The 26,654-nt window shown below is 38.1% G+C and overlaps 1 protein-coding gene across 3 annotated transcripts in view; it reads right to left on the bottom strand.

The window, feature by feature from the left end:
• Nucleotides 1-26,654, bottom strand: part of LOC131681153 (uncharacterized) — a 1,013,105-nt gene that overhangs the window by 881,204 nt on the left and 105,247 nt on the right. The window contains exon 1 of one of the 3 annotated variants that reach the window (XM_058961873.1): nt 9,336-9,352. The exons of the other annotated variants lie outside the window; for them this stretch is intronic. The gene's annotated coding sequence lies outside the window, so the exon portion shown is untranslated. Of the gene's footprint in view, nt 1-9,335; nt 9,353-26,654 lie in introns of those variants that run through there. 3 annotated transcript variants of the gene reach the window in all.

Raw genomic sequence — 26,654 nt, forward strand, 5'->3', positions numbered from 1 at the left:
TATATTTCTAAGCGTCCATGTGGATTGGAGAAACTGCGACAAAAACAAAATTTCTATCACGATTTCATTTGCCAATACTGCGTTATTCCACTGACATTCTCATTTGATTTCCGTTATTTCTAGATAGATTTCTGGAGACAATGACATTTTCATCCTTATCAAGTTCTTGTGACGTGACAGACAAGTTTCAGCCATGAAATAAATTATATTGGAATAACCAGCATTGAAATATGAAATTAATTGAAAGATTTAAAATCCCTAACGTTTGCTGTGTTGTCACATAAATTTCAAACTAGCCCCAGTTAATCGGTGACTCCCGACTCGGACGATGTCAAAAACGGACGACAATGACGACTCTTTCAATTATTCAAATCACGCCAGCGAAACTCAATCAATCTCTGCTTTGTTTTTTTGTTTTCAACGGTCAATTTCACATTTTCCGACCCGACCGTGAGCCGCAATGCCGTAGCTAGAGACCTCGCAGCTTCAGCCGGCATCGACACACCTGATGGATTGTTCGTAGAAGCCGTGCGGCGACTGACGAAGTTTGATTAACTAGAACCAACAGAAACCGCGCCCCGTCATCCGTCATTGATGAAATGAAAATATAAACTTCCGATTGCGCAGGGAATGAGTCGTTTGATGAAACGACCTAGTTACGGCTGACAGGCCCGCATAGTCTACCACGAGGACCGAGTGATGTTGGCCGCGGCCTGAGTCGGTTTTATGTGTATCAACTGCATCAGAAACAGTAGCAGCAGCGGCAGTAGCATTTCCGTCACCAAAGTCAACCCAACAACAGCAACAACAACAACGCCAGTTGAAACGGACGGAAAAGCCAACAAGCAGGAAGCAGGACGGATTTAGATTTCAAACTTTTTGAGGTTTGTGAATAATTAATTCGCTCGTCGGGTCCCGCTTGCAGCCAGTATTTCCAGGGTCCGGGAAGATTTCCCCGTCGCAGCTGGTGGCGAGAGAAAGTTTAAAATCACCACCAGCGAAACGCTGGTTTATGTCGGGAACAAACCGTAAAGAGCTCGGAAGTTTGTCGAAAATCTTTGTTCGAAACATTTTCTGTTACTTCGCCGTACGAATGTATGATTCAGCTTGATATAGGTGCGCGGTTAAAAAAAAATCTTTACTGAAAAGTTAACGACACAAATGGTTACGGTCACACGATTGGAGTGCATTTTGTCAACTTCCTACGGAACACCTGAAATCTTTGTTAGTAAAGCTATTCGGGACTATCTAATTAAGTTTTTTTTTCAGGCAGATGCAAAAGGAATTCCCGCAAATAAATACGAGTTGTAGAGAAACAATTTACAAGAGCGAAACATAACCAAAAATATCAGCGAAACGCAGCTGGAGCTGAAGCGACCCGGTGCAGTATGGTGGATGAAAATTATAATTACAGATATGTTTGAGGTTATTCAAATTTAATTTCACTTAGCAATTTTGTGCAACTTTTCCATGGTAGCATGCTCGCCAGTTTCAGCTGTTTCTATACACAAAAGAAACGGTTCTGAGAGGAGAATCTTGCTCCGAGGAACCGAGGTTGAATTTTGTGCTTTGGTTGTACTACACTTTTAATTCAGAGCAGTGCAGTCTTCACACATGGGCTTACTGGGTCACGGTAGTTTTAGAGGCCCACACTAAGGATGGATCTATTCATAGTAAGTCCTGTAGTCAGAGGCCAAAACCCAAACAAGAAAGATGTACAAGTATAAAGCTTTCAAAATTGGCCAAAAAATCCTTGCCAGACAAAGATCATCATCATATCGGACCGTCAACGAAAAAATCAGCAAAATTAGCAACTGGGGCTTTCTTAGGCTTGACGAAGACCTGGCTGTTTATACCGATGTAACATCTTTCACTATGTCTGAACCGTTTTAGACTGGTATAGAATAATGTTTAATGTTTCGACATTAAAAACTCCACAATCTGGCACTAGGTTTCAAACCAAAATCTAAAAAGTCTTCTATGTAACGAAATCATGTGAGAACGCCTATAGCTCCCCAGAAAACCACTAACCACTAAAGTAAGCAGTATATTGACTAAGCTCTCCGATGTTTATAAGCTTTATATTAGCTTCACAAATTTTTCTTAGACCGTATATGGGTATATGCAACACGCGGAGAAATAAAGCGTAAATTTGGCTGCACGGTTTACCAAGTTGTTTTGTCTGCTAGTTTTGGCAACCAGGAATATTGAGTAAACACTAAACAGCGAGTGACTTCTAGCTTTAATAAATTCGAAAGGCACCCGTTCTACCTGTTTTTCTTTGATCTTGAGAGGACATATTCGAGAATACAGTTGATGAGTAATAACAATATTGCCACACAGTTGACTACTTTGCTGGTGCAATTCAAAATTAATAGTTTATAATTTTCGTTCTTTTCATCTACCAGCTATATCAAATGAGAGTACAAACTGCCGTTCAATGGATTTGTAATTGTTAATGTGTTACTCGTATTTTATTTGTATCATGAAAATTATTTAGTATGTATGAATATAAAGTTGATACTCTTCATATGTGAACATATTTACAAGAATTTATTTTTAGTTCAGCCACAATACTCCCCACACGTTACTTCCTAAATCCACCATATTTGTTCACATTGCTCGATTGGAACTTTTGGCTTCAGTCTTCACGCATCTCTATAAACATCATCTCTGGGTATATATATAGTGCACTGCAAATTAACGAAGGCATGGGCAGCACTGCCGAATCTCTCGGAAGTGATTTTGTGTTCCTCCCATAGTTTACAAAATTTTGCAGTGAAATATAGTATATTTAATAGTAAATCGAGGTTAATCGCTCGGTAGGTCGTTTCTCCTGTTGTGTTATGTGTTGGTAGGCAAAAATATCGTTGGAATAGTGTAATTTGACGTAGCGATTTTATCGTCACATCACAATTATTTTACTATGTATGTGCGCGACTCGAGCGAGCTACCAAAAAAATGTCCCCGCTTAGCATCGACAGCGCCGTCTGAACTTGACTAGTTGATGCAACGATTTCACTGATTCCCAGTTAAACTCATTCCGGAACCGGTTCGGATATCTGAATGGAGTCAGTACCCGGTCAAAAAATGCGGACGAAGATCGTCAGGCGATTTTGACTCAACTCGCCTGTGCTAATTGCCCCTAGGAACAAATGCTATTTGCGAATGCGATTTAAAGGCAATTTCAATACTTGGACGACAAATTTTCTGGTGGCTGCAATGGACTTGGTTGATTTTGCATTTTTCAAACATGGCGGTTAGTGTTATCCACATTATTCATATTATTTATCTTATTCAATAATTTTTTTTATTGTTTTATTCATGTTATTTGTTTCATTTGTTTTAATCATTTTATTAAATTGTTAGTTTTTCCCAGTTCATATATTGTTCAGTATCTTCATTTTATTAATTCGGTTTAGTCAGTTCTTTTAGTTATTGGATGACAGTTAGTTAGCTTGAAACAATTTAGTTTACTCTCTTAATTTCATAACTTTTTTAATATTGTCTGATTTTTATTTGAGCTAATTTGATTTGTTTTACTAATTTGATTTATATGGATCATTCTATCCATTTTATGAATAACTTTTTTTCGCTTCATTGTTTTGAGTTTTGGTTTGTTTTGTTATTGTTTTTTTTTAATTTATTCAGTTTATTATAAGTGTTATACGTGCAGGACTCGAGGCTGTGCTTGTCTCACATATAGTTGCTTTCCAGCTTTGCGTGCGTTTGGCAATTTAATGAATAATACAACAGTTATGTGTATGAGAGGTGTCTCATCCCACTGATGGGTGGATTAAATCGGTTTTATGTATACATGTGTGTTCATATGTGTATGTGTTTATGTGTGTATATGTACATATAAATGTTCAAAAAATGGTTGCATTATACACGGGATTGTTTTGTAATGTACACATATAATCTATTAATGTGAAAAACTGATACTTCTGGATAGAAGTCAGATCTTCCTACAATTACAGCTCCTTGGAGATCTCCAATGGAACAACTGACACAAGTCCAACAGGCAGTGACACCAGACTAGGAGAAACGGAAGCGCTGAGGAAAACACGGAGTCTATCAGTTCTTTTTTATTATTTCCCCTATTTTTTCTTAAATAAGCAGAAATTCAAGAAATGTGGATGAGAGTTAAAGGAGACATAAATGGGAGATAGGAATGAAGGTAGAAAACTGAAAAAATGGTAAGTTCTAGTACACATGTGTTATGTTATATATACAAATTGAACCATTATAATAAATTCGCGTCGATTTCCTGCTTAAATGGAATCGAAAGTTTTACTGTAATGTTGCAATCCAATTGATACAAACATTACAGTAAGGCGGGGCTAGTTGATGGAACGATGACCTCGGAACATGTCTGGCACTGTACACGAAATGGGTCATCGGAAAGTCAATTGAGCTAACACCTTCCTAAATCCGTGAACCAAGTTATTTGCATGAATGTTTAAATACATGCAAACATCTTTTTTCTGTAAATCACTACCAGCTAGTGGGAGATAGGAAGGTTAACACACACACACATATTTTGCAAATCACTCAATCATGAAATTCGAAAGGCACCCGTTCTACCTGTTTTTCTTTGAACTTGAGAGGACATATTCGAGAATACAGTTGATGAGTAATAACAATATTGCCACACAGTTGACTACTTTGCTGGTGCAATTCAAAATTAATAGTTTATAATTTTCGTTCTTTTCATCTACCAGCTATATCAAATGAGAGTACAAACTGCCGTTCAATGGATTTGTAATTGTTAATGTATTACTCGTATTTTATTTGTATCATGAAAATTATTTAGTATGTATGAATATAAAGTTGATACTCTTCATATGTGAACATATTTACAAGAATTTATTTTTAGTTCAGCCACAATACTCCCCACACGTTACTTCCTAAATCCACCATATTTGTTCACATTGCTCGATTGGAACTTTTGGCTTCAGTCTTCACGCATCTCTATAAACATCATCTCTGGGTATATGAAGCAATATTTCAGAGCCTAATACTATGTTTACACTACAGAGTTTAAACCCGTTATAATAATTATCAACAAGAAAAATGTCATCACGATAGCATTAAAGCATGTTTTAACTAGTAGTGTGAACGTAGTACCCAAGTAACCAATAAGCATTATAACGTTGCCTAATATTTCCTTTAAAGCCACATATAAAGCAGTCTTATAGAGCCGTGAAGCCCTAAATACTGATATAATGCTGGTATTATGCCAGAAAAGACGAAATATAGTACTATTACTGTGTAGAGATTGACAGCTCGTTTTTGCAGCAATAATGCTATTATATAGCACCAGCAAACAAATGTCACATTTGAAAGCCTAATATTGGCACTACTAATGCTATTAGAAAGCTTCAGTTGGCTGTCATTGTACGCCATGGTTTTAAAACCTTTTCTTATGTTTCCTTTCGGTATGAAAAAAGGAAAAAAATTAAAATAAAATGTTCTGTTTAAAACTGTAATTGACTCACTTCTAATGTAGCATTATATCGACTTATAATTTGCTCTATAATGGCACTAAATGCACATGTAAAGCTTACATGCTTTCAAGATCCTTGAAGCATGTACGCATTAAATCAGCTTTATATGCGCATATAGAGCACGTGATAATGCTATATTCCAGCTGTGCATGTATGCATTATTGATGCTAATATAGGGCTTTATTGCATTGTTAATGCTGTAATGGAGTTTCAATTCAACATTAGTGCAAATGTATAGCCAATATAGTGCAATGGCTTAATGCTTATGGTTACTTGGGTATAACAACCCTGTAGTTGTAACACGGACTAACAAACATAACACTTGAAAACAATGCTTCGTCCGCCTTAAAGGTCATTTTAAATATATTTGTAGTTGGGACTGTGGCCATTTTTACAGCTTAGTGGTTACTTGGATCCGCTATTAGTCGATAGATTTTAAGTATTTATACACTAGCGTGCTCAGCAACACCCGACTTGAATATTGATAATTTGATTTCTGTGCCATAAAATTAGCCCACTAAAAATAGGCGAAAGTGAAAAGTTCGCGAATGAAGAGGCAGCTATTTCAGACAGAACCGTCAAAAAGAGCACCCAAGAGACGCAAACAAATATAGGGATGTTACACAGTGAAGACCTTCTTCACCCGTTTGTCCGGAGTGTATGAACGTGCAAGATTCGCCAGATCACGTGGTCTTCTAATGCCTTTGGTTCGAAGAAGTTCGTATGTGATCAACTGAGTAGTGTCGAGTGTACTATCCGTGCTGCGGAGGACGTGGAGAAGGGACCAACGGAGCAGCGCCTCTGACTAGAAGGCCGCCTTGAAACAACAAATCGGGTTCGGGAAAAATTACGCTGTCGGGGAGCTCTCCGCCAGAGTAGACTAGATCTACTGTCGGGGATTAGTTGAGTAGTACGATACGCAAAACCGGAATCATGTCATCGGAGCGCCGGTGAACCGGATGTCAGGCTTTACCCGAATCGCCGGACTGACCTCGACATCCTACTGGGTAGCTCGTGAGTAGTCTAGATCCGCCGCCAGGGACTAGATCGAGTAGACAGCATTGAACAGCCAGTAACGGCTCGTTGCGACGCCAGTGAACCGGAATCTGGGGAATTATCCGTCGGAGTAGGATAGATCCATCGTCGGGCACTAGACCGAGTAGTTCCCGAACAAGATTTTAGTCTAGTCGGGAGCTGAATGGCTCGTCGAGGAAGTGAAGCGAAATGAGAGGGGAACCAACAGGCCTAAAGGAGTTGCGGTGCTAAATGTCACTGGACAGGGATCTAAAGGGCTCAAAAAGTTGTGCTAAAACCAAAGAAAAATCGGTATCGGGAGAATTTCCTTCGTCGGGGGGCTCTCCGTCGGCGTAAGCTAGATTCACTATTGGGGACTAAACTGAGTAGATCGTGACGAAACACCACCAGTCGCGGTTCTTTGGGGCACCAGTGAACCGGACGCCCTGCTCCACCGAAGTCGCCGAACTGATCTCGACACCTGGCAGGTTGGCTTGGTTTTGGCTTTTCTCGTCGTGGAATTCTTCATCGGAGTATGCTAGACCGAGCATTTCGCGAAAAAGTCGGGAGCTCAACGAGTAAGTGATGCTGAATGGTTCAAAGAGGGAGTTGACGTGCTAAGTTCCAAAAGAGAGCCGAGTCGTGGGGTAAATGGCACAAGGAAGTCGACGGGCTCGGCAAATTAGACAATCTGAAGTTTGCCCCTCAGATTGTCTTCGTAGGGGAAACACTGTCTCGACCCACACCCAGCTTTCCGACTGCCATGCTGAAATTACCAGTCTGTGTGGATTGTGGAGAACTGGTGTGTGTGTGCTGTAACCCTACTAAGCAGTTGAATTAGAGTAGGGTGGAATGGTGGCATCACCCGTTCCCTGAGTAGCGATTCGTACATTTTTTCCTGTATACTCAGGGCTTTTTATAAGTTTTTTCTGCTATAAAAAAGGAAAAAAAACACATACAGGACTAGGAAGATCGCTGAACGTTGGTGGAAAGGATCAACTGTGGTGCGGGATCCAGGGTTTCCATGGTATAAACTGCATAGCGCTCAATATTGACGCTCCTTCAAAATGACGGCTGTGTATCTTAATATAGCGGCATAGATAATCGTGGCGGAGTCTTCGACAGGATCATAGAAAGGCCGGGTTCAATCAGAGGATTGCATACTTCTTCTGAAGGCGAAGGCAATTTGATTCGCTAGTTGGACCGACTGACAGACATCAAAAACTCTCCAAAGGAGACGTAATAGTCTAAATACATCTGTTCATAACTCTATATATTGTCAGATTGATTTTCAAAATAAATTTAACATGAGATTTTAGCAATCAGATGCTTTTAAGCTGGGCAACGGCCCAACTAGCGGAGGTCCAACTGAAATGCCGTCCAGTTAAAAAGTTACCCACCAGCGAATCACGCCTGTTACCGGGATTTGGTCGGATTGGAGAAGAAACGGAGATCTTTATAGTGAGGCGCGATATTTGCTGATAGTTTGGATAATTCGGCCTTTAGTTCAGCACAGACGTCATCCGTTTTATCAGCAATAGCATAGCATACCCAAGCGAAAACGAGCGAATTTCATCAGCATGACACACTTATTACACATCCAAAATATATTTGGGTTTTCCAAGAGAATTATGAAAAGCGGTTTGTGTACTTGGTACATTTTTGCAAAAACCCATGCATTCAATGAAATCTTCGTCCAATTCGACGGTTTTGCACAGTGATCGCATGAAGTTGCCATTGGCGAATCAAAGCGTGATTGACTCACAGATGGCACGTATGTAAAAATGATGGGAAATTTGACATCCGTCAAAATACGGTGAATTTATTGTGTGTTTAAGAAGATTTCTCTAATATCTTCAAAACGGAATTCAAAATGGTAAGAAAAACGTTAAGTTATAGAAATCTATCAAAGATATAAGTGCAAAAATCTGACGTTACTTAAATAGCTGACAGATTTCGGAAATGAAAAAATGTGTTGTTCCCGCTTGCCTGAGCTATATAGGTGCATCAGTTCTACCACCTTTTTCAAAGTTCCCTCGTCTGGCTATCCATTGTTTCATAAATAGAAGCAGCTCTTGCACTTATCCGGTAAGTGCGCCGAAATTATATGTTCGACTCATTTTACTTCGGAGGATATTATTGCAAGTAAGATAAGCTATGAAAACCGCATATCCTTCCTTTATTGGACGGGCGGATTCTCCGACGTAATCAAGGACCACAGTTAAAAATAATCGAAGCTCTTTGTTGACCGCTGAAAATGAACCTGACGCGTCTCGCGGTGAATAGAAAAAATATTCATTCAAATATCCATCCTTATTCATTCAGTTGAATATCGTGCAATATCTTCATTTCACTAATCTAGGAAAATGTTTTCAAATTCCGGTGAACCATATGAAACAACAATCATCATCGCTTACATTGTGCCAGGACCTACGCATCACGTTTGATCCGTTGCTGCACGGTCGCTTCGTGTAATAATCGAAGACGAATGAAAATCTGCATGGATGAATGGGCAGTTTGTTCGTTTGACGTTTTCAGCTGCGTCACTGAATATTGAAAATGACTGCAGCTGAATATGACCAATTTTCATTCAATGAATTTGAATATTTTTACCTCGGTCCAGGATGTTTACAGTGGAAATATACACATCACGGTCGCAATATGAAAATAATAACATAACCTTTTACAATTCGGAGTAGGTTTTGCAATTCTTCAAAATTTTCTTAACAAATTTTGGCAAATTGCGCAATAAAGTAAAAGCAGTTTCTTACCATCACTTTTATATTTCATATCCAAATAATTTGTATTTACCTGTAAGAATATCGTGTAGAAATCAACTTCCTCTATAAAAATTAAAGCATCATCCTTTTTGTAATTGCAGGCTTGACAGGCAGGTGTCTCACAAAACGTTTTAGTTTTGCTTTGATTCTTCCATAGTGCGCACAGATCTGATAGTGCCAACAATCAGATTTAGGCGGCGCTGCAGTTGAGAGGATATTTGGTGGCTAAGTAGCACAAGTTTGACGAGTTTCTTTCTTCGCTGTTTTTTCACAATACAAAAACAAACAGGAAACACTTAAAAACTTCATTAAATTTACAGCAAAAACAAAACTCTAATCCGATTGACAAAAAAAACAAAAACTAGAACTTCACAAAATAGTCAAAAATAATAAAATATCTGGAGCGATCAAAACATCAACCGAACTGTAAGAGTACACTGAACCAAAAAACACAACACAACACTATATTAATGTTCCGGCAATCACAACCCTTAATTTTGTTTCAAAACGAAATCAAAACTTGAACTGTTAATGTTAAATGAATTTTTTTCTGTGTATGGGTGATACTTACCTGTCTTCGAGATAAATAAAGTTCACTTATTTTTTTTTATTATTTTCAGTTGTCACCATAACTGAATCATATTTTGGTGGAAATTGATTTTTGATTGATGCGAAACCGGGTACATACCTGGAAAAAGGAAAAGAGAACATATATAATTCGATTGCACAACTTTTATAGGTACTCGGGATAAATATATCAGCTATCAGTTTACAAGTCCAAAACGTACCAAACACGTACCCACATCTCTAATCATAGTTCCCATCATAAACATGCCATCATTCCCACTGAAAGGTCCAAAAAATTGTTTCAAAATCGTTCAACACAGGTCCAACGATGGACGTTTGTTGAACGGTTCATTGGACGATTTTGAAACCAACCGTTCTTAGAGGGTTATTACATACTATTTCGCCTCGGAATCGAACCTATATCCAAATCGGAGGCAGCATTTGCTCCGGTGTTCTGATTCACACAATCTTCCATCATTGCCCGGATTCAAAACTGGCGAACCACAAATCAATTGGAAATCAATTTACAATTTCGCCGAATGAACCCCACACACACTCTCTCTCATCTCTTTCCAGTTCATAAGAACATTTTGTAATCAACGAATGGGTTTCAACAAAGCATTGCCGCAGCCACCCCGGGGAAATTCCTGTTCCTATTGGGAAACCACTACTGGCTGCCGATTGTGCGGGTTCGGAGTAGCTTCCCCCCATGGGCCAGGCACGGTGGTCTATCGTTTGGTAATAGTGGTCAGTCCCGGAAGGCTACGGAAACAGTTGGATCCCTAGATCTCATGAGCCTCCTTCTCCTCCTTCCACCCAGTGACAATAAATCTAACCGTTTGGCGAGAGGTCCCGCAGTGTCGCAGCTAGGGAGGATGCTATAATTTATTGCTTTGTTTCCTGGAGGTGAGTCGAAAATCGTGTGCAAAAAATAAATGCAGATCAGTGCAGCAGAGTTTGAATTTGTGGGTTTATTGATTTATTTGAATATTTTTTCATCCACTTATCGAAGCTAAACTTGCAGACTGTGCACCCGGGTTTACTCAAATTATACTTTGGATCTCAAGCTGTAGAATGCATAGAATCCATCAACGTGCTCCTCCTCCTGTGAGTTAACGCAAACACGAACTTGACGAGCAACGGTCAACAGAGGTGAGACTGCAGGTACATGTTCAAAATATGTTCCCTAGAGAGTTGCCTTGATGTAGGACATCACTATCGAAACGACACGAAGCGTCCAGCAGTATCAGGGATACGTACCTGCAGATAAGTCTAATGCAAAAGGACCGTACCGTGAGCGGTCAATACGTGAGACACATATTGCCGAACCATTTAATCAATTCAATGGATTTATGTCGCCAGGACTACCGCCCGAAAGCGAACCGGAAAAGATTAAACGGTCGCGTATGGCCCTTAATGGCACTTACACGCAACGGTGCCATGCCAAATATGTCCCTGATTATTTCTGGAGTTGGGGCATGGGGGAATGGGCGAAAACGTGATCTCCAAGGAATTTGACCGTGTTCTGGTGCAGTGTGAGCTTATTAATTTACATATTGATTTTGTGCGAGTAATCGTTCATTATATATTCATAAAAATTGTTCGTGTCGCATTGAAATTGTTTTTTTGTGAATTAATTCGAATATGTAGTGTTTTCCACCGATCGGTTGATGATTGGTATATCAAGATAAGATGAGATCTGAATCGCTTTCATCGAAATTTAGCTCATGTCTGCATGCTAGTTACTTAGTCAAAAATTGGGTCATTTAACCCTCAAAAAGGCAAGCTAATCGCTTCTAAGACCCAATGAAATTAAAAGCCTCTTTTTTGTCATTTTATCAGTGAGAAAATCGAAAGCTCGAAAACCCTCGAACATTTGTATTTCAAATCACAAGCTCATTGAAAACCTACCCTGTCAAAAAAAATGCGGACGAACATGGTCAGGCGATTTAAAAAGTTTAACTCAACTTGCCTGTGCTAATTGCCCCTAGGAACAAATGTAATTTGCGAATGCGATTTAAAGGCAATTTCAATACTTAGACAAATTTTCTGGCGGCTGAAATGGACTTGGTTGTTTTTTGCGTTTTTCAAACATGGCGGTTCATGTTTGGCTTAAGCTTAAAATTGTTTTTTGAACAATTGGTGTGTTCTCACTTGTACTTTGTTTGTCTAGTGCACTTCATTTAGCCAACGAATGTGGGAAATTGTGGAATCGTGTGTAAGTATAGTAGAACAAGATCTCTGACCTAAAGTCTTAATGAACGTCAGATTGTGAGTTTTGGTGTGCAATACCAATTTCACCTTTGATTCTTCCTATAAGTTGGTGGTGATTACCTACTATACTGGTAAGCATGTGTGAGTAGATAATGAATCCGAAAATAAATATTATTTTTAATTTTCATATTAGGCAATTAAGGGCGATTAAATGGCGCGTTCCATAGGCGATTTGGGGGCGATTAAAGGGCGGGTTGGGCGGCAAAAAATGACGGCGGCAAATCGCCCAAATGTTGCATTTGAAATAGCCCCCTAATTGCCAGCAATTTGCTGGCAAATTTAAGGGCAATTAGCGCATCCGAGTTGCCAAATAGCCCCCCGTTAGCCAGCAACTTGCCCTTTTTGACTGGGTATGACTAGCCGGATCTCTGAGGCAAGGGCATTTTTCAGAGTTAATAAACAATACATTAATTTTGATTTTATGTCTTCAGTATATAGCAGTCTCACGATCTGTATTTTATTAGTTTTGGACTAAAATGAGAGATGATCAGAAATCACGGAGGAGGGAAAAAGAATCAGCTAATCTAAGAAGCCTCAAGAGCACCTCTTCTATCTTTTCTATGCACTCAGAACGTCTTCGTTTTCCGCACAACATTCAACGTTAGATGGAACAACGTTGACTGAAATTGTTTCCTAAATTTCGGTAAAACAAACCTGTAATCAAAAAGCATTACAGCTTGCTTCAAGAAGTCATGCATCTCTTCCAATCTTGATAATGATTGTAAAAAAAAAACTTGAGCTAAATAAAAACGAACCAATTACTGAGCAGATTGTTTGAATTGACTTAGAAAATGTAACTGCAAGCATCTTCGCATCACGAAAACTGCCGCTGACAAAAAAATTTTGCAAAAGATTCATAGAAATCGGATAAATTACAATAATTTAAAAACATAGAAATCTGAAAGAAAGTCTCTTCGGTACAGGAGAAGCAAGTGCGATTTCTTTGATTTGTCGGAAGCAAGTGTGATGCTAAAATTGTTTTGCTCACCCATATTTATAGTTTCGAGTAATTCTAGTGGTGTCATCAATTCAGTGCTTAGAAATTTCAAAATCAGTTAACTATTTCTGCTTATCGAAGCTGACATTCAGATTCAACGCCTCGGTCATTCAACTTTCCAACTGACTGAAATTTCATGCAGAATCGAGTGTGCAGAGGAAATATAAATTCCTTCACCAACCAAAGCATTCATTTGTTATTACGTGGACAGTTCGAGGATTAGTGAGCTGCGTCTAGCGAGCTAGACTAGAAACAAAATTCCGTTTGCTTCTGAAACCGAACATATGCGAACCCAAATGCGCTATGTCGGGAGAATAAATGACGGGGGAAACGAACCAAACATTTTATTAATCGCAGCGGGCAGAAATTGAATTTCGGTTCTCTTTCAAGCTCATGCAGGGATGTCAATTTTCAAAGCTCTGGTTACATTTAACAAAATTTACGTAAATTGCAAGATAACAGTAATCAGGGGATTTCATTTCGATTAGTGAACAGTCCTATAGTGGATAAAATTCTGGCTAGTTTAGTAAACTATTTCATTGAAACATCTCTTTTGTATTGTCCAAAATCTATGAATTCCGAAATGAAACCTGTAAGCTTCGTGTGCTTAAATATGATATTTGCTTAATCTAGGTAAATACAGCTATAGTTCTTATTTATGCTTTGTAGAGAAATCAGTAGTATTTTTGTACACCCTTAACATGTCAACAAACAAAATTACTGGTCTGTCTTTTGCCATAGTTTCAATGATCTAGTAGAAGAATTGCCTAGAAAAATAAGCCTGTCTAATGATAGCAAAGAAAGGAATCCGGGTTGCCTTCAACGATGAGCTATGGAGGACGTATGAGCTCTAGTTTACAGGATATCTGCCAACTATTCTCTGAAAAGTTCGCGAGTGTTTTCTCCAACGAGAAACTGACACCGACCCAGGCTTCACGCGCGGCTCTCAATGTACCTCAATCATACCAGTCTTTCAACTCTATCAATATCGACAATAATATGGTACAACTGGCGATTAGCAAAATGAAGGCTTCAACCTCGGCGGGCCCAGATGGTATACCAACTATTATTCTAAAAAAATGCTCTGCCGGTCTAATTGAACCTCTTTGTCATCTGTTTCAATTGTCGCTAACAACCGGAGTATTTCCCGAACTCTGGAAATCCTCCTTCATGTTTCCAGTTCACAAAAAAGGTGAAAAAAAGGTAGTTGACAACTACCGTGCTATTACAACGCTAAGCGCAGTTCCTAAGCTGTTTGAAATGGCTGTGTTGGAACCCATCTCCAGCCACTGCAAACAGTATATCTCCGAGACTCAGCATGGATTTATGCCGAAACGTTCAACATCTACGAATCTTCTGTCGTTCACAAAATATGTTACAGATGCTATGTCGGACGGCCTTCAAACTGACGTTATCTACACGGACCTTTCAGCTGCTTTTGACAAGATAAATCACGCTATTGCAGTGGCAAAATTGGATAGACTTGGCTTTGGTACTAATATTCTCCGTTGGATGCAATCGTAGCTCAGTGATCGTCGTCTAGCAGTCAAGATAGGTGATTGTGTATCCGAAGAGTTCTTTCTGGTATTTCGCAAGGCAGCCATCTCGGTCCATTGATTTTTCTTCTGTATTTCAACGACGTTAACTTTTGTTTAGAAGGACCACGGTTGTCTTTCGCCGACGACCTCAAGTTATACCATAGAATCCGGAATACTGATGAAGCAGCTTTCCTTCAACGCCAACTGGAAACCTTTGCGGAATGGTGCGAGATCAACCGAATGACCCTAAACCCCAAGAAATGTACGGTCATTACGTTCTCGAGGAAAAAACGCCAGTTCGATTCGATTACTGTCTAGCTGAATCCACAATTGACAGAGCGAATTGCGTCAAAGATCTCGGAGTTTTTCTCGATAAACAACTGACGTTTAAACAGCATATCAGCTATATTGTCGCAAAGGCATCACGCTGTTTGGGGTTCATAATGAGAATATCTAAGCACTTTTCAGATATTTACTGCTTGAAATCTCTCTACTGCTCACTCGTTCGATCAACTCTGGAATATTGTTCAGTTGTGTGGACGCTCATTATCTCAACGGTGTCCATCGAATTGAGACAGTACAGCGCAGATTTGTTCGGTTTGCCCTTCGTCGATTGCCTTGGAGCAACCCTCACCAGCTGCCAAGTTATGAAAGCCGGGGTTTGCTTATTGGACTCGATACATTGCAAGTGCGACGGGATCTATTCCGTGCTATGACGATTTCGGATATTTTGCAAGATCGAATTGACTGCCTCGAGCTTCTCAGTGCGATAAACATGAACGTTCGCCCTCGCGCCCTTCGCAATAATTTATTCCTCCGATTACCTTTTCGCCGGACCAACTATGGAGTAAACGGTGCCATCAATGGTTTGCAGCGGACCTTAAACAGAGTGTCATCCGAGTTCGATCTTCACATTCCACGTAGCAGATTACAATTTGACTTTTTAAATAGATTAAGAAATTATCATTAGGATCACACTGTGTCTGTTGATATTAATTAATTAATTATAAATAAATTATATAAAAAGTATCAATTTCATAAAAGATTAGGATCTGTGAAAAATCTGAATACTTGAATAGATAAATAATTAGTTGTTCCCACTTTTCTGAAAATAGTCTTTAATGTATCATCATTCAAATTGAAAATTATTATAAATTTGAGTTGAATAGGTGTTGAACCGTTTCTGCGCATCTACAAATTGCCTGCCCAATCAGAAGGTTTGCAATGATTTTCGACATTCTTTTGTATTTGTATTACGCTCACGAGGCGACAGAACAGATGCCACAAAAAATATTCACTATGGATTTTGTTTTACCTATTCCAACACGGCAACAGCAACAGCGTTGGAATAGGTAGAACAGGCAGCCCTAAGTTTGCGCCGCTAAAACAACAAAAATGATCCATAAAAAATTTAAAAACGATCCATAAAAAAGTTGTCCATGTTCCATAAAACAAAACTGAAAATCCATAAAACAGTGTGAATGATCCATAAAAAGGGGTGATTTGATCCATAGATTATGTAAAATTGAACCATAAAATAGTCGTAAAAGAGCACTAAAATAGTAATAAAAGAGCAATTAAAATCAACTAATGCCCCATAAAAATATTGGAAATGTTCCATAAAATGATACATTTTGCGCCATAAATTTACTGACATTGATCCATAGAATATTAACAATGTACATTAAAACACGTCGATATGTTCCATAATATCGACCAAAATGTCCCACAGTATTACAAAATGGAGCAATAAAATGTCAGAAAAAGTTCCATAAATTTGATAAAAATGTTTGCTAAATAATTTTTCTTGGTCGATAGAAGATGTAAAAATGAACACTATAAATGATTCATATATCGAACGTTAAATTATGGTTCATGGATATATACAAAACGATCCATAGGAAAATAAAATGTAAAACGATCCATTAATATGTGCTTATGCACCAGAAAAATTAAATTTAATGAATTCATGCGAAATTGTTGCTATTCGTACTAATAATAAAGTTTATTACATTTGGTTGTAATGTCAAAGTACAACAAACAATGCATACATTATAGTTAAACTTCAGCTTCCGTATCCCACTAGTCAGCTAACTGACCTCAGCTAACCTGAAATCATTATGGCAACTCTTTAAACGTCAGGGTATTTATGATATTAGAGCACTGAGAGTTATTAGACAACTGATACAGACTGTCATGAGTCGCAAATACTATCTCAATAACTATCTGAAGCGAAAACGGACACTTTATACACGAACACTGACTAATGTGGCTACGCCACATCGCTTTCTAGTGTACTGTCCGACTTCGCTGCCGCTCAGTCGGCTTTTAACTAGCTATAGCCCCTATGTTTAAGTAAACCGGGCAAACGAGAGGACCACAGGTTTGCTTGCAATTCCAGCTACGGGTTAATCAATGCCTCGTCCAACGGAACTCCTTGGCCTCGGATATGCGGCCAAGCCGCATCGCACTAGCTCCCAGTATAAGCTCACTTGTTAAAACACTGCCACTGTTATGAGAATTGTTAAGCACAACTTATTTTTTCAATTTACCATAAAATTTCGCATGAATTCATTAAATTTATTTTTTCTAGTTCATAAGCACATATTAATGGATCGTTTTACATTTTCTTTTCTTATGGATCGTTTTGTAAATATCCATGAACCATAATTTAACGTTCGATATATGAATCATTTCTAATGTTCATTTGTACATCTTCTATGGACCAAGAAAATTTTTCTAAGCAAACATTTTCATCAAATTTATGGAACTTTTTCTGACATTTTATTGCTCCATTTTGTAATACTGTGGGACATTTTGGTCGATATTATGGAACATATCGACGTGTTTTAATGTACATTGTTAATTCTATGGATCAATGTCAGTAAATTTATGGCGCAAAATGTATCATTTTATGGAACATTTCCAATATTTTTATGGGGCATTAGTTGATTTTAATTGCTCTTTTATTACTATTTCAGTGCTCTTTTGCGACCATTTTATGGTTCAATTTTACATAATCTATGGATCAAATCACCCTTTTTTATGGATCCTTCACACTGTTTTATGGATTTTCAGTTTTGTTTTATGGAACATGGACAACTTTTTTATGGATCGTTTTACAATTCTTTATGGATTATTTTAAATATTTTATATGCAAAAGTACATTTTCCCATTTTTTGTAGTGTGTGTCCTGTCGCCTCGTGAGCGAACTGCTTTAATGAACTATGCTGAAAGAAATGACCTAAAGTGGCATGCGCGGAACTAATTACGAAGTCGAAGATGTCGTCATAATCGTTGAAGCGACGGGTCATTTCTAATATCGGTTGTTGGCAGCGTAGTTAGTGTTGTGCATTTCAGAGTGCAGAAATGTTCGAGAACAAAGGACACGGGTTGGTGCGTAGAGGTTAATTTGTGATAGAAGATCGGGAACATCATATTCAGCCATAAGATGCTTAGACACGAAGATAGTCTACGACGCGGGTCTACGATCATTTAAAGTGTGTAGTCCTAATAATCGACAACGATCTTCGTATGGTTCAGGTTCAGCGGATCGTTCCAAGGCAATTGACATAACGCATATCGTATGAATCTGCGCTGGACAGCCTCACTTCGTTGGATTCAAGTTGTATGATGGAACCACCCACCAGACCACTTTTGCAAATTCCAACGGTGAAAACGGTAGCTTATAAATTAATAATAAAAACCAAATTGAAAAGCAAGAATTCGTCGATGTGCTATACCATTTCTTGTATCAGACAACATTTGGTCTATTGCCTTAGTTTTGAAACTGTTTTCACTAAGAAATTTTCAAAACTACATTCAGTTTCAAGTGACTATCTCAAGTGACCAAAATTAAGTAATTTATGCATCAAGTTTTAAGCCCCTCCATAAACAAAATCCTGTCTACGGGCCTGTTCATGACCCAATTGGCTCGCGTCAACTGTTGGAGCAACACCGTAGGCCATTTCCTTAACGGCAAAGGAAAAATGCCATCACAATCCGTGGATGCGCTTATTTCATCCGTAACAATAGGCGTCATCTGTCGTGCACCTCCTTATCCGCAATTGAACGTCTATTTTTATTCCTGCACCTGGTGGAATAGCCTGTTTTATATATTTTTTTTTACCGAAAGCGATTAAGCTTTGACCGGCCCAAGCCTGAAACGAAATCCCATTACAAAAGGAAAGAAAATCGTTTTTCTTGCTGTGAAATCAAACAACACAGCTCCACCGGACGATGTGGCCAATGGGCACTGAGCAGAAGGTAATGGAGTGTTATTTTTACCTCTACGATTTATGGTGGAACGTTTCGTATGTACGCGGGCCTACCGGCACCTATATGGTTACTTATTTAATGTGTTCATTATGATCCGGATTCAATTTTGCGGAAAAGACGAGCTTCCGGAACGGGACCTCCTCATGCGTATGTGTATTCACAAACATCCACAATGAGCCCACGGACAGAGGTCATTCGGACGGCTTTTGTTCCAGCCACGGAGTTAGAGACTGCACAGCTAAAAAAATGTTTGGCACTTAACATCTCATACGATGCACGAGAATTTTCATTTAAGAACTTGCTAAAATATGTGTCTAATTTAAGTAAAATCAATTCCATTTAAATGCAGAAGTAAAAACCCCAAGTTCTTTACGTCAAATGTAAGTTTAATTTTTGTTCAGTGTATATATTTATGGTCATTTTAAGGTACAGGGCAGGGGGATATTACTGGAGACAGCATCATGACAGCGAACCATGCGTTCAATTGTGCCGGTGTGGTGTGTACGTTCCTATGTTTGTGGTATCCATTGAAATCCGTTTTTTATTGTTATTATGTCATAATATTTTCATTTTGAGCCTGGGTTTAATGCTGATTGCTATCGTAACCATCGTTATCGTATGTGTGTGTGGGGGGGGGGGGGACACGCATGCCAGTGGTGTTGGGCCGTGTGCGTTGCACGGCACAAACCGTTCCCGTTGCAGGGCCGATGGTGAAGCAATAGATGTTAAATGTCAGTTTGAAATAGATGGTCTACGTGGGCTAGTTAATTTTCAATTAACTTACGCTAGAACGAACAAAATGAGAATGTTCAACCGTGAACGGTTTATTTGCAAATCGTACCTATATTTACCCAGGTGAAAACGAAACCCCGGCGAATGTTTCCAACCCAGATCGCAAGGATACATTTGGCTCACATTCGAGTAGTAATGACTGCCATTAAGAGTCAATATTCGACTGTTTTCTTCCAATCAATCATGTTAATCGAACTCCCATGCCAAATCTCCACTTAGTTCCCATCAACGGCTTGAGAATTTGAAACTTTCGCATATTTCTGAGAATCCATTACCGTTATGTTTCCCAGCAGCAACGCAAACAGCCTAAAAAGTAACAAAATTTTGCGAAGCCATTATTCGTGACGCGTTCGGTTCCAACTTCGCCGAGTACTTTCGCACACCTAACCATAGCCTTTCCCCATCATCGTCCCACTGGAATCAGTATCGTTTTACCGCCACCTAATCAATTTCAGCTGCGACTTTGGAGGTACTTAGCAAAACATCGGAGGAACTTCCCCCAACTTTCAATCATAAGATGAATAAAATGTTAGCGATTCTTTTATTTTTATCCCAGTTTTATACTAACTGTCGAAACATGATTCTAAATGTTGAATCGTCGGTATCCCTTTCATTTCCCAATTGAGTCGCAAAAAAGAATAAAATTCTCTTTTTATTTCATGAACCGATAGAGCTCATTTTTCTAAATATTGCTTGTGGCACTAAAAACTGGATTCTAACAGCACTGCGCACTTACCATTCTCCTTTAAATTTTTGCCATTGAGATATCTGACGTTTAAAATACGCACACTGAGATCTTGCATTTTTATACTACCGCCCTCCCCTTAAGCCCACAAGCGGTTTGTTTTCCTCCCAAGTCGCAGTGCAAATGATTTGTTTTCCTCCCAATTTAAACGTCAAAACGGCACAATACCAACGCAGCTGGATAAGTCTATAGACTGGTTAGTTTGACGTCTGTCTATGAAAATGCCATCTCTATCACTTGAAATACATGCGTTTTGACAGCTTGCAGTTTTGAGATCACTCGCACTTTGAAAGTGCGGAGTCCAGGTTGGTGGGAAGTACGCAATATAACAATATATAGGTTTCTTCCAGTACACGGAAGTCACTCCCTGTTGCTCCGGAGCAAAAAATTCTTGCTCCTTTTCACTCCGATTTGCTACCAGAAGAGGAAAAAGAAAAGAAAATACAGGAACGATTTTCTCCCTGTTTGCTCCGGACTACTTCCAGTTTCTCTTGGTACTGGAACAAACCTTATATGTACAATCTTTAAAACTTCAGAATGATTTTAATTGAGCATTGCAAGATGACGTCATATGAGCAAAAATGATTACAGTTCAGCGAGCTTGTTTACATGGTGTTAGAATTCGAACCAAGTTTCTTGTACTGGGTGGAATCATGTAAACAAGCTCTCTGAACTGTCAGAAAAGTGAGGTTATACATTTTCATGCAATGCTCTATTCTCGCGTGTTTTTTGAAAAGGGCCAATAAGCATGCTGTCAAAATTCACTTTGAGGGGAAATTCAGGACAAACCATTAGCCGCAGACTATAAATCTTAGCAGTAGACGAAAGAGAAAACTTTTTTCTTCCTTAAAATATTAACATCCGTTCTCGGAGAGTTACGGTTTGGCCGCAATTTTCTCTCAAAGTGAATTTTGACAGCATGCTTATTGGCCGTTTACAAAAAACACGCGTGTATTGATTTTCTAAAAAATATGTAAACACATCCTCGTTCGACACTATCTGTCTTCCTTGACAGAAAATGTAGCCATATGGGTGAGCATTTTTGACAGTTATCCCTGCAAAAGACTAGGGATCAATGTGTTTCAATGGAAAGTGTGGTCGTGTTGATTCAATTTTATAAAATAATTTTTATTTGTTTATTTACGCACAAAAAAGTGGAAAAAAACAGTTCGATTACGTATCTTTAACGTCAGCTGAAAAGAGATTATAACTACTAGAGAGAGCAAAGCGCTACTGTCTCCATGTATTCACGTACTGAAATATGGGGTCTCGCTCTAGCATGTTGTATCCCATTACTTTGACATGTACACTCAAAAAAAAGTAAACGTTATGCCTATTGATTTTACACATAGATTTTTGCAATTAACGGAGGCATATAGACACTATTTGCTGGCACATAAACCTAATGTGTGTATTCACAAGAAATATTAATCTTACATTCACATTTCATAACTATTAGGCACATAAAACCCCATTCTATAATAATATGCACATATAACTTATGTGTGTGCATACATAGTTTATACAGTTGACACATAGAAGGTATGTGTGCGCGTCATAACAATAGCATTTCTTCTTCATATGAATTTTAAGCGGTTTGAAGCAAATAGAATTAACGTTTGGATTTCTTTCAGTGTATGTACCCAGGGCAATATGTGTCGAACTATTGGACCTAGCATATGTCTAGTAGTTATAATCTCTTTTGTCAGCTGCTTCGGAAAAAAATCAAAAGCACTAATTCGATCAAACAATTGAAAAATGTTGTGCAATTTTGTGTAAAAGTTTTCTAGTAAACAAAACATGAAAACCTTAATCTTTGGAAGCTTTTTTGTAAGTTTTGTAGTTAGTTCACATAAAACTCGGACAATACATATTTTTTTGACTTTTCATTGGATTTATTAATGTACCCGCTAATTCAATTCGTCGCATCAAATAAAACGTACAATATCACATTTAGAAATTGAGCAAGTCTATCCTAATCAAATTTTCCAACACAGGAGATATTGCCTATTGGGAACACGTGCTTTTGAGTTGAACAACTTATACCCTTAGCATCTACACCCCCCAGCCCCTCTCACACACACACCATTGACTATCGAAACTCTGACAAAGTTGTAATTTGATCATTCTCTGCTGTCAGCCGATACCAGCTTTCTCTACCGGGAAATTTCGATATAAAATTATCCTATGCTGCAACATTTGATCGAAAATGATTGAAAACATCCGGGTGACCCTTGAAGTTTAGGTTAATTTTGTTATTCATATCAAATTCAGCATATAATCGTGTTAATAGTTTGTAGCTTTCGGTCGTTCAGTGTAGTAGATACAGAACACTCACTGAAAAAAACTTAACACGTTAGCATCATGTGGAAATCTATTGAATTATTTCAATCCACAAACACATGAAATGCACACGGTTGCCACTTGAATATCCATTCGAGTGTGGGAAATATGGTTTTCAAATGGAATTCATGCGAACAAGGTGTGAAAAGCACATCAAAATCATTAGAAATGCACTACATGTTTGTCATGCGAAATGTGTAAATTTCATACTTTAAGACTCAATAGCATAGCAATGAACATTCACTGGATAAATATGTCGTATTCACGTGGAATTTGTTTGAATTTAATTTGAAACACCATATGAAATACTTTTTAATGGATTTTCATGTGAAATTCAAAGTAAAATTTCTTTTTCTTTTCAACATGAGAACTCATATGAAAGTGATGCTTAATTGCATATGGTTTTATCGTATCGATTATTTTCAGTGTAGATTAGGATTGTCGATGGTGTTCCCATTGTTTTCGCTTCCAATCATGTTTGTTTTATTTTCGGTATATCCCGGTCAAACCATTCGGAATTTGATTCGGAATCCTGAATGAAGTCAGTATGGATTCCAAATCAAATGCAACAACCGATTCTGAGTCGGAAACGGTTGTTGCATTTGATTTGGAATCCATAATGACTCCATTCAGAAATCCGAACCGGTTCCGGAATGAGTTTAACTGGGATATATCTGTCAAGGTGCCGCTCGTCTATCTGGTAAAAATCTTTGGTCCACATTATTAGGCAATCCATTAGACGTTTGTTTGACAATTCAACGGTGGGTTCTCTCAACAAGTCTACTCCTGCGAACAGAAAAACTCGTCCGACAAAAAACTTTGTTAGTCCGATTCGTTTGATGTTGGAACGAATCAACGATATTGTCGGACGTTGCACCCCTTGGAGTAACGTCAGAATAAGTAAACAAGAAATAAAGGGCAAATAGTGATGTCTGATTTTTGCAAATAATCGATTATCCGTTAATCGAATAATATTTGAGAGATTGATTAATTCATTCGATTAATCGGCAAAAATAATCGCTTAAAATCAATAATCGATTACTTAGTAAATCCTAGTTTGTCAACCAAAACAAAAAAAAAGGTCGCTCAAAACATTTTGAAAAATTTGGAGAAGTCTGGTCATATTTTTTTGCTCTGCGACTTTCGTTTTCAATGCCACCCTTCATTAATTATGCTCTCGATTAATTGATATCAGCTACTCGATTTGCTCGATTATACCGAAAGCTTGTAATCGATTATTGATTTTTCTATTATTTTTGAAATTAATCGATTATTTGCGTTAATCGAGTAAAAAAAGACATCACTAAGGGCAAATACGAAATTATTGCGACACATTCAACAGGGCATAACTTTTTTACCATTGGGTAAAAATCAACCAAATTTTGCACACTTTCTCATTGATGTGTATTGTTTACATGCTGTCAAACTTGAAGTCGTGTTTTTCGATTCAACGAAAATGGAGGTGAACTAACGCGAGTCGAGAGAACAAATTCTTTCCAAACACCTGGAATTCCCTGACCTGTCGCACCGGCAGTTGGGAAAAATGTTGAACATTCACCATTCAACCGTCTCCAGAGTGTTGAAGCGGTTCCAGGAGCGGTTGACGTTGTACCACGGCAAAGGAGCTGGAAGAAAACCGGGACCGGAGAACAAAAAGACGGAGGAAAAGGTGAAGCGGATGATTAAAGCAAATTCCAACATCTCAAGCCGTCATTTGGCTAAAAAGATCGGCATGTCGCAGAGCTACGTCCAGAATGCAAAGAAGAGAGCTGGACTACATACATACAAGCAGGGCAGGAAAATTTCGAAAAATGAATTGATTGCTGTTCGAAGCTTCACGAAGCACCTTCTCAAGCATACCACATGCAATCGATGAGTTTGACACAATCGCTGCGAACATTTAGGGGTAAAACTTATCTCTGCTCGGACGAAGCGAGCTTCGCATCTAGTTCGCTCTTTACAATGTTCGAAAAAGTTCACATTAACCTTAGAAGCACACATCGTCGAACACGAGGTAAGCTCTTGGCTCGTGGTTTTTGCGTTTTTGGAACATTTCCACAGAGTTTCGAAGCGATATTCGGTGAACACATATAAAGCGATTGCCTCGTTTATTTGAGAATCGCGAACATCGAAGTTTTATATCGCTTCAAGCATCAGCATCATGAGGCCACCGCGAACATGTTCGCTACGTGACTATCTGTCTTAAAATCATAAACTGTAAATCTTATTTTGAGTATAAATAAAACGGATTTTTTTAAGATTATAATTTAGGATTTAGGGATTAGGTGCGTCGCATACCTTACCAATTTATGAGCCACGAATTTGAATGAGCGTAGTGGTAGTGAAATTCAAATTCTTTTTTTCGGAATACAATTATGTTTACTAGCTACTTTGATTGCAAACTCGTCTTTTCTTCAATCGGAATATATTTTCCCTGCCAAGGAGTTTAGGTGAAGATGTATAAAGTATGTTTAAGGGGGTAAGGGTTTCAGCGTGAAAAAATGTTTTTTGGTGAAATAACTCTTTTGGATGAAATGATACATTATAATGTACAAAAGTTTTGATCAATTCGCTTCGCCCAAATTTCTAAAAAAATCGCAAATAGTGTTTTTTAACGCTAAAACCATTACCCCTCTCTTAATAATCTCCCTATCTAAAACAAATTCTTCCTAAAAAGAACAATTTTCGGATGGAATCTCACTGCTGACGTCTGAGTTCAGTTAGACGGCGAACTTCAGTTATTTGCATCCACTGAGGGGTAGTTAGGCGTAGTCCGTTGGCCTTTGTTTTCAACTTGTTGCGGTTCCTAACGTTCTTGTGCAACATTCCTAAATCGGCTAGTCATATTCACTCAATAATATGCGATGATTTGTGTGTTAAACGTTATTTTTAATTTTACCAAATGAATTTATTGACAAATACCTACATACTTGAATCCATTATTATTGTCATTAATTGAATTATAATTTCTTGGCATCTGTACCAAACCAAGAGGAAAGCTTCCAAATGATTTTTATAATATTGTTTTATAAGTTTATTGATTGATTACCTAATCACAAGAGACAAAATATTTATTTTCAAACATTTTCGACAGAATCTGTTCACTTAATAAATGACGTGTCAAACTTATTACATGTTCCACTTTTATGAAATTTATTTCCTGACTCCTGTACATGTGTTTTGTGATAAATAATGAGAAGGATATTCCAACTTGTTTGTATTGTATTTGTTAACTAATTACTGATGGAGAAACGCAAAGAACTTACAAACAATGTTCTAGTGATTTTTTTTTGTTGGAAATCCAAAAACAATTCTGAAAAGGACAAAATTTGGTTTATCTTCTCCATGATGTAATCTTCCCTTATTTGACTTTTACTAATAAAAAATAAAAGAAAGAAATCTTTAGGGCGCCCTGTATTTTTTTTTTTTTTGAATCAGTTATAGCCGAAATGCTTTATGTAAGGGAAATCTCGGAAAATGAGAAGCGAAATAAATAACTCCAAGTAGAATGAAAGTCGTTCTAAGCTCGAACTTTTTCGAATACTGCCTTTCCATTATTATTCGCTTTTTGTCGCATTCCATATTTTGATATATTATTTTGAAGACCCATATTTAAGATCAGATATTATTATAATAAAATCAATCAAGATCAATTTCGATTTTTTTTTTTAATTTTGCGGTGGTGTAATCCCTTAAGTGGTTGATTTAACGGCTTCTTTCAAAATTTATCGAACCTACTCCCATTCGTTCATTCGTTAGAGTAGTTTATGTTAAAGAGAGTGTACTAAATTAATAGGAACACTTAAATTTAGGAAG

This window comes from Topomyia yanbarensis, chromosome 1 (genome assembly GCF_030247195.1).
Source record: "Topomyia yanbarensis strain Yona2022 chromosome 1, ASM3024719v1, whole genome shotgun sequence".
In the NCBI taxonomy this organism is placed as follows: Eukaryota; Metazoa; Arthropoda; class Insecta; order Diptera; family Culicidae; genus Topomyia; species Topomyia yanbarensis.